The sequence below is a fragment of the Hakea prostrata genome, chromosome 1 (genome assembly GCF_041222555.1).
Source record: "Hakea prostrata isolate BN-2017 chromosome 1, UWA_Hpros_2, whole genome shotgun sequence".
Classification (NCBI taxonomy): Eukaryota; Viridiplantae; Streptophyta; class Magnoliopsida; order Proteales; family Proteaceae; genus Hakea; species Hakea prostrata.
Genome location: NC_142600.1, coordinates 65429145 through 65438658, shown reverse-complemented (window position 1 = coordinate 65438658; position 9514 = coordinate 65429145). Strand labels below are relative to the sequence as shown.

At 33.9% G+C, this 9514-nt stretch overlaps 1 non-coding gene across 1 annotated transcript; it reads right to left on the bottom strand.

Annotated features, from left to right (window-relative positions):
* Positions 1-9172: 9172 nt before the first annotated feature.
* TRNAS-AGA (transfer RNA serine (anticodon AGA)) lies at positions 9173-9254 on the bottom strand. The gene has a single exon. It is a non-coding gene; the product is annotated as a tRNA-Ser (tRNA).
* Positions 9255-9514: the final 260 nt, after the last annotated feature.

Below are 9514 nucleotides of genomic sequence, written 5' to 3'. Positions count from 1 at the left end.
AGAATGAGGACAAGACCAAAAAAGTTTATAGGACCCTTTGCAAAAGGGTTAATAATCAAGTTTGAATATGCAGCTTAAGACTGTTTAGTCAAGTCACCAAAGAAGATAATGGAAAATTTCCATATTTTTAAAGCTGAGAGGGTAGGTATTCATTGTATATCTATTTTTCTTTTGAAGGTTGAATCAGGTTGTTAGTCTCTCAATTCCATCCCTCATGGAAGTGACATGCTTGAAATCAATTGTCATTTAATCTAGATGATTTAAGTAGTTATTTTATCCATGACATACAGATATCTTCTATCGAAGAAGAAGATTTTTCATATCATAAAATTTTATCCATAACGAATGCTAAATAATTGTGTAGTAGAGTTATATGGAGTGCAGACAAGAATGGTATACTATTTTGAGGGATTGGAGGCAACCAACGTCATATATTTTAAAAGGTATGTTACTAATTTGCAATTAAAAAAATATCCTCAAAATGAAATATACTATATGAAGTTCACAAATAAATCTTGTTTTCGGCATATTACTGACATGCTAGATCAAGTATATGAAAAGAAAAAGAAATTGGGTTGATTGTGTTAGCCAGTGATAGTATGAGTGAGGGCCAAGTGTCATTAAAAATCCATTTGATTAAGTAAGGGCCTGTTTGGGTACTAAAGTTAGGAGATTTCAAAAATCTAGAGAGTTCATATCTATAGATTTCAATTTTATGGAGTCATGGTTCATAAAATTAATTGTTTGGTTAGCCTAAGTTTTTTGAATGAAATCTATAGATTCATCCTAAAGAAACATCTATAGAGTCATGGTTCAAATATTTAGCGGTTTTATGGCAGAAAAATCTACAAATTCAAGTTTTTAGTGTAAAAAGGTGAATCCCTAGATTTCATGACTCCAGGATTCACACAATCAAACAGATATAAATCTCCCATTTATTAATTTAAAGATTTCAAACCTCTAGATTCATGTAACCAAACAAACCCTAAATATATCATTCTATTTACATAATCAAATAGATTTTCAATAACACTTCGCCCTCACCGCTTTCTAGTAACCTATCTGGGGACATAGATGCTGCAAGCTAAATTGAAAGCCCTTTGTTTCATCATTTTGCTTCAATTATAAGTTCATAACAACAACTTCCAATTTGAACTTCTTACCTCTAATTTACAAGTTAAATGGCTAGGTTAATGGTCTACTTGGAAAACTCGAATTAACATTCAAACGTTCATTCTTTCATCTCCTTTAAGCGCACTGTTCACTCTCCTGAATTATCTCCTTTCAGATTGGACGAATGTCTTTTCTTTCTTTTTATTTAATAATTTTTGATAATAGAAAGATGATAAAAAAAAAAAAAACCAATGTTTTAGACTAATAAAATACAAATTAATTTAATATTTTTTTAATTACAACTCTGCCATGGTATTTTATTTTATTTTATTGGGATTATTACTATTGTCTCCTTGTACTCTGATTTTTGTTTTTTGTAATCTGTACACTGATTTTTTTTACTACTTTATCTCCTTTAGTTTTTAAAATTATTAATTCAACCTTTAATTTTGTCTACAATTACTAATGCTCCTTACCGTTAAGTTCGTTCGTTAGTTTACTTGATGATATTTCATCTATATATTTTTTTCAAAATCTCAAAAATAACCTTGCAGATTTTTTTTTGCCAACCCCAGTTTCCAAGGCTTTGCCTAACTAATCCGGAGTTTGACCCGTCGCACACCTGGCTGTGGTGGGTGAGTCTCCCAGCAGGGATTTTTTGCATCCACAAGGTTTCGATACTGGAACCTTGCTTAAGTGGACCAAGCTGCTTACCATTTGGACCAATCCCTGTTGCTAGTTATCTCTTTACTTATTTACTATTTTGTCAAGTTATAATACTACCCTTCATTAACTATAGGAAAAAATTAACTTTATTTACTTTTCTTTTCTAAAAAGAAACATCCAAATAAAGGAAAATTTTGATTTTTCTTCTCTAAAAAAAATCACCGAATAAAGGAAATGTGTGATTAAATAAAACTTAAAATAACCAACGGGTTGGTCCAAGTGGTAAGTAACTTGGTCCGCTTAAGCAAGATTCTGGTATTGAAACCTTGTGGATGCAAAAAATCCCGCTGGGAGAGTCACCCACCATAGCCAGGTCTTTGGTCGAACACCGGATTAGTCAGGGCAAAGCCTTGGAAACCGGAGTTGAAAAAAAAAAAAATAAATAAATAAAATAAAACTTAAAATAAAAATTAAAATAAAATATTAGGAAATATCAAATGTAATTGAAAGTTGGAAATTGAAAATCAATTAATATATGTTGACGGTTATACATGTTACTAAATTTCCTATCAATTAACATCTTATATACTAATTTGTTTGAAAACTTTCATCATTGTAATTGTGAAAAATTTAAGTGAAACATGAGAGTTTTAATAACCATAAATGTGTGATCCCATCAAATCCAAAATTGATTATAAAATATAATTTTATAAGGATACAATTGACATTCGACATAGTTTCTATAAATGAGGAGTATGTTATATTTTTTACTTCTTAATTTTATGAAGGGCAAAATAGACATTACATATTTGATGTTAACAGCCACTTAACACCATTAGAAGTGAGGGGGCAACAGTAATTTCAAAAAAAATTTATTTAATTAGTAATAAAACCAAAGTACAAGGGAACAATAGTAATTATCCCTATTTTATTTGGTAGAAAATGATGATTTCTACTTTCTCACCATCTATGAGTTTCAAAGCACTTGGTGTATTTTTAAAGAAAATTGTTTATGTGATTTCAAATTCTTTTTAATACAATGTAATTAGAAAATTGTGGTGTAGATCCTAACTTCATGGTTTGGTACCAAGAGAAACTTGCACTTCATTGAACGAGTAAACCATACAGGATACTTTTGGATTCATTTAAAATAGTCTTCAGATTTCAGAAGTGCACTCTATATGCCATAGTGCAATTCTGCTCACAGTTTCTTCTTTATTGTTGACTTATAGGTATCTAAAATAATTGATTATAGCTTGGAAATTGATTGTGTATTTGATATTTTTATTCAAACATGCACTATCCTCGAATTCGAACGGATATTTGGTTGTATTTTGTAGGTGGTTGTGACTTGATAGCCTACACAAATGGTGAGTTTATGTCTATTTAATGCTTTGTTATTTTTTCAAGTCTACAATACGAATGTTAAATACTTACGTCTTCCCTTTTTGACTTGTTTGATTGGGTTTCAGTTGTCAATTTCAAATTTGGATCTTTCTTAAACAAGCCGTACCAAACATATCTTTTGTCAGGAGCAGAAGATTTGATGAAATTGCTTGAGCCATGAGCATGACAATGAAGCCAGATTTCAATTATGAATGAGATCTCGATCCAACCAACCAAAGTGATTGGTTTGACGGTCTCTTGTGGGGGATTGTTGGATTTTGTTTTTAAAAAATATATAATATAATATAATATACTATTTAGATAAGTTTCAAAATCATTAAAACTCTATCTCCTTAGTTTTGTTTTAGGACTCTTGTTTCTATAGGACTCTTCTGGATTTATATTAGGTGATTTAGATTGTCACTTATTTTTACAAATTCTCCCTTAACTTTGGAGATTGTCCCTTGGCAAACTTTCCCTTTAAAGATCTAACATTGCTATAAATCAAAAGTTTCATTTTTGCTGTTGTACCCTGGCAATTGCTACCCCAAAAATATATTTTCCCTCAAATTTGCGCAGAAATTAGTCTTCTCAACATTTGAAAACTCTACCTTTTTTCTTGGGTGTTCTTCTTTGCAAACCTAAAGTTGCAGCAAAGATGAGGACAAAGCAAATGGAAGTCTATAAGGCAGACATAATTGTTGTAAAAAATAACAACGCAAGTGTACGCTGTCGTAACAAGTAATATAATGATAAAAGATCGATCCCTCGAATAGATTAAATACCAAATTAATTATACCAATTTTATTTGAAAAAATAATAAGGAAGATAATTATTCAAGAATATATTGCAAATTGAAAGTTAAATTTAGATTATTAATTGCTAAAGACCTAGGGGTCAGATTTCACCATAACTAAGCATTCCCACCCTTTTCTCCCTCTTTATAATTTGAGAAATATTTTACTGATTGATAGTCGAGATTCCCTTCCCTATCTACTAGTCTCTCAAATACTAATAGAAATTCCCTCAATTGCTAACCCACTATATTTCTATGTGGGTTACAACAACTGAGAAATCATTAAATTCTATGGATTCCCATGTAACAACTACACAAACCATGTAAGTATATCTCTATCCTACATGTAATTCATGGCTTTACTCCAATGAACTAAACACATAAATCCCCTCTCAGTTCATTATGATTAACAAATCAGTTGATTAGTGGCCAATTAATCAAAAGCATGAAGAATAGAAGTAAAAACTCAATCAAAGGAACAATATTCAAAATTATATTGATGAATTTAATAGTGGAAATTCAAAGATAGGCTACATCTGATCCCTAGAAAAACTAAATTAGTTCATACTTGAAATTAAAAACATTAAAGAAGAGTTCAAGAACATTGAAAGAAGATGAAGAAAAACTTATTCCCAAGCTTCAGATCTCCAAAGCCATCTAACGTCTTCTGGTTCAACCTCCATGCTCTTCCAAAGCTCCCAAAAACGTCCTCCTCCTCTTCCTGGAGTTTGCTATCATTTTATAGATTAATTAAACTTAGAGTTTGAATCAAACTCAGAGTTCTTATCTGACTTAACCAAGGAGTGTTTTGACGTATAAATCGGATTAACTTAGAGATCTCCAATGCATAATCCCACCGTTGGATTTGAAGACCAATAAGTCATGAAGCTCTCCTCCAAAACTCGGCTCCATCGGACACCAGATGACCGTCCGATGAAGATATTGATCAAACTGGACAGAGACACTCAAAAACGGGATTCTTCCGTCTTTCTTATTTGAATTGGATTGTTCTTCCTCTTTTCCCTTCTTTGATCAAATCCTAAATAGGAAATAAAACATAGAAGCATGCAAGGACTCATTCTCTCTATGTTTTTTACTTGAGGTAGGACTCTTGCAATAATACCCAGATTTGATTGATAATTTCCTACACGTAAAAGTAATAAATCTTAATTAGAATTTGTTAGAAAATATATAAAATCACCATAATTATAGAAATTAAAGGAAAGGGTGCAACATATTCATTTTCATATCATATTAGGGTAAATTGATATAAAACAATTGTAAATATATGGAAATATGGTAAATTAATCATATAAAATAGGGATAATACATGCCCCCAACTTGAAACAGACCCCACCAACCAACCTACGCAAACTGCCCCCCGTCCGCGTGGGCCCTTTAACCCATACCCTCTACTCTTCTTCCCTTGCGTTCCCCTTATTGATATTATTTGTTTCCAAAATCCCAGAAAATGAATAAAATAAACGAGGGGACACTCTTGGCTCCCTCCGCCTCTCCGGCGTTTGGTCCGGTGGGCGTGTCTCTCCCTGGGGGGCGTGTCTTAACCCCCCCAAAGGTTCCCCCGTGCTGGGGGTGGCCTCTTCCTTCTTTTAATAATAGTTTGTGGGGACCATTTTTTTTAATGGTTGGTATTGCTTTCGTTTTATGGGGGGTTGTTTTTATCTTTGGGCGTGCTCTTCCTCGCCCCGGGGGGCTTTGGGGGCGCCCCCTATGAAATTATGTAAATCAACTTATCAAAATCTATAAGCTATTAATGAAGTTTGAAGATCAAGTTGCAGATGTTTACCTGGACAGATGTTTTATACTATTTTGGTCAAGTTGGGCATGTGTGATATTCATGCCTCAACTTGAGGGGGAGTGTTGAAAGTATAATTAAGGTTTCCTAATTGGAGTAGACTCCTTTTTTAGTTATATCCTTTTATGTTTTTTCTATTATATTTGTTTTGTATTTCCTTATCCTACTCAGAATAGGATTTACTCAGATTGTAACTATATATACCCCATCGGGGCCTATGAATGAAGATAACCTTCTGAGCAATAATTTTTTCAAATTACAACACTTTACCTATATTGTCCTTTAGCTAACTACTTGGTCTGTAGTAACCCATACTGTCTTTTATCTTACCTACTTGGTCTGCAGTAACCTATATTGTCCTTTACCTAACTACTTGGTCCACAGTAACCCATACTGTCTTTTACCTTACCTACTTGGTCCGCAGTAACCCATACTATCCCATACTACCTTACCTACTTGGTCCACAGTAACCTATACTGTCTTTTACCTACCTACTTGGTCCACAATAATCAATATTATCTTTTACCTACCCATACTTTATCTGTTACTTGCCTTCTTGTCAAGCATTTATATGGAGATTTGAGTTTCAATTTTGAAGATTTAGCGTGGACGTGGATAATGCTTTTTGCCTACCTATTACTTGTGTTCTTGTGAAGCATTTATTTTGACTTTGGAGTTACAATTTTGAAGATCTAGTGTGGATATTTCTCCCTACTACTGGCATTATATGGATAGTGTCTTTGATCCTGCTATACTTACGGAGTTTGTTTGTCTTCAACATCGTCAATTGTTCTCAATATTGGATGGTTCTATTGACATGAAGAATTAAAGTTTTTTTTTTTTTTTTTTTTTTTTTAAGTTGGTGTTGATTATCTCCTATGTGAAGTTTTCTCAGTGTTTATCGACATTTGCCATTGCTACACGATTTAAGATTGGTGCTACTTTTCAAATTTATTCTTATCGTGCAAGCTGAAGTTTTCTTTGTGTACACTCCAGCTTGGGGGGGGGGGGAGTGTTGAAGTATATGAAAATTTGGAAGTTTTACTGTTAACGTGAACAGTATTATGCTATTGTTTTCATTATATTTTTTATTTCTAATGTGGGAGTCTTGCTACATAAGTTTTGGGAGTTTTTAGAAAGCATAGTTTCTATTTTTGTGGTAGTTTCTACTTTCAGAACTTTCTATTGTAGGAGTTAGGAAGTTACTAAAGCTGTAATATTTTGTTTCCTTTTTCTAGAGGACAATTACTTGTCTCTCTAGTTGTATTAGATTCATTAGAAGCTATAAATAAAAGTGCTCTGTGATTCTAGACTCTTAAGCAAAAATCATGAGCTTCTTCTACTAGTTCTTCATCTCTCTTCTCTTCTTCTTCTTCTCTCTTTTCTTTGTTCAAGTTCAGCTGCTGTTTTGATTATTTAATGCTTGTTTTCTAACAATATATATTCATATGGTTGATGCATTTGTTTGGATGTCCAATTGAGTATATCATTGTGGCAGCATAGTCAATGGCTCAAAGGGGATACACAAGTTTTGCCCTTCCATTTTTGGTAAATTATGAATTCATTGTAACAATGAAAGAATGGCTGCTTCACCCAATTGAGGTGGAATGTGAAAGTGAGCTGAAGAGATCAATACTGAGGGTCCCCTATCTTATGTTCTGGATTGGTTGGCACTTGCCTTACATGAATTGTAGGGAGAAACACTTCTAGTTTTCAAATAGAGCTCGTTTAGAACATTTTAACAGACTAGGTGATTATATTTCAAATAAATTGAATTTTCTCAGGAAAAGGAGGCAACTGGATCAAACAATGATTGGTGTACTTCAGCACTTAAGAAACTAAAGGAAGCCTTACCTTTGAGCTTTAAGGTTTCTTTACGATCGGTGAGTCCCATGTTACTTGTATCTTTTTGCTTAATTATGCACAACTAGCATGTCCTTTTAACATGCTCCAATGCTAGCGACTGATTTAGATTCCAGACTCATGATTATCAGTGCCTGATTCGTGAGTATCGAATGTCTCTTCAAGGGATTTTAGGAGAGTTCCCCAATAATTTCTGTGAGGTATCAACCGCTTGCTCATCATACTCACCGAAACGGTTTGTAGTTTATTAATATTATGTTTCTTACTTTATGTATTTTGTTAGGGTGTTCGGGCACAATTGCTGGACAAGGACCATGCACCGAAGGTATTTTCCATACACACTTCTTGCATATGATGAACAGAAAAAGTTTAGAGATGATATTGCTAATGAGTCTAATTGAAATTTGCAATTCTCAGTGGGATCCTCCAAGTTTGAATCAAGTATCTAAAGACATGGTGGACAACTACTTTTTGCCACTTGATGAATTGGAGCCTGACCTTGAATTACCTACAAAACTTCGAGAAGCATTTACTTGATTGGAGATCAATCCTTCATGTTTCATTTGGCACTAAAGAAACCATTCACATACATATATAATCTTGGCATATGGTGTTTACCAGCAATTCAACTTGCTGATTTTTTGTTCCAGAAAACTGATGGATGTTTTAGGGGTGGGTCATGGTGCAATGGTTGCAGGACCTCAATTGTTGCCTGAGATCAACGTATTGAAATAGCCAAGGGTGCCTAAGAAAATTGCACCCCTTGGCATTTGCTTCTGCGAAAAACTTCGGGATCAGGTTTGCAAGCTGATGGATGTTTTCAATGTTCATTGATTTACAATCTGATCCTAACTTCATTGTTTGGAATACTCCCATAATTTTGTATTTTGGAGAAACACCTCCTATTTGCTTATTGGTTTCCATTCCGAATATTTCCCCTTGTACTTCTGGTATGTGCAGTGGAATCTTTGGTGAAACACTGATTTTCTACTCAGCCAAGTAGACTGCAAAACTGGATCAGACCATGTAGTCTAAACATTATTTGCTGGATCAAACCATCACTCACGTCCCTAAATTCAAGCAGGATTGAACTAGAACCAGATCGCCTTCCACTTTATTCTATGCGCTTCTCTAAAACCATTGAATCCCACAAAACTTTTAAGGTGACTCAATTAACTGAATCATACTATAGAGGATGCCACTTTGGGTGGAGTTGATGCTTTGAATTTTTCCCATTTTGGTTTTGGTAAAAGAACTCATGCTTTGATTTGGGTAAAAGAATCGATTCTCTGATTTGATGCTGACCCAGAATCGCAATCAGGATCACCAATACTGATCTGGGTAAGCCAATTCGGCTGATTAGCTGCTTCCCTGAAATAATGATCTTTTTGCCTATTTACACATTCTTGATTAGATTTTGTAGAATGTTATAAAAGAAAAAAGAGAAAGAGGAAAGAAAAAGAGATCAGATTTCATAGATTATAATAAAATTTATTTTAATCAGTAAGAATCATGCAAAAAAATTCCAAAAACGTGAACGGCAGGATTCGAACCTGCGCGGGCAAAGCCCACATGATTTCTAGTCATGCCCGATAACCACTCCGGCACGTCCACCAGCATGTATAAATTAAGCCAGTTATCCAATTTTGTTACAGTTGCTGAATTAGCAACTGTAGAAGATACTTGTAGAAGATCAGAAGTCTTGAGACAATTATCCTTTCTCAGTCTGATTAAAGAATCAGGTTCCGTGGGTTAATATGGTGAGGGGAAACTCAGACCAACTTAATGGAATCCGAAATCTCCCAAATGGAATCATTCGGATTGTTCACCAAAATGTGCCTATGCAAGTCCATCTTTGAGTTAGATACAAGAAT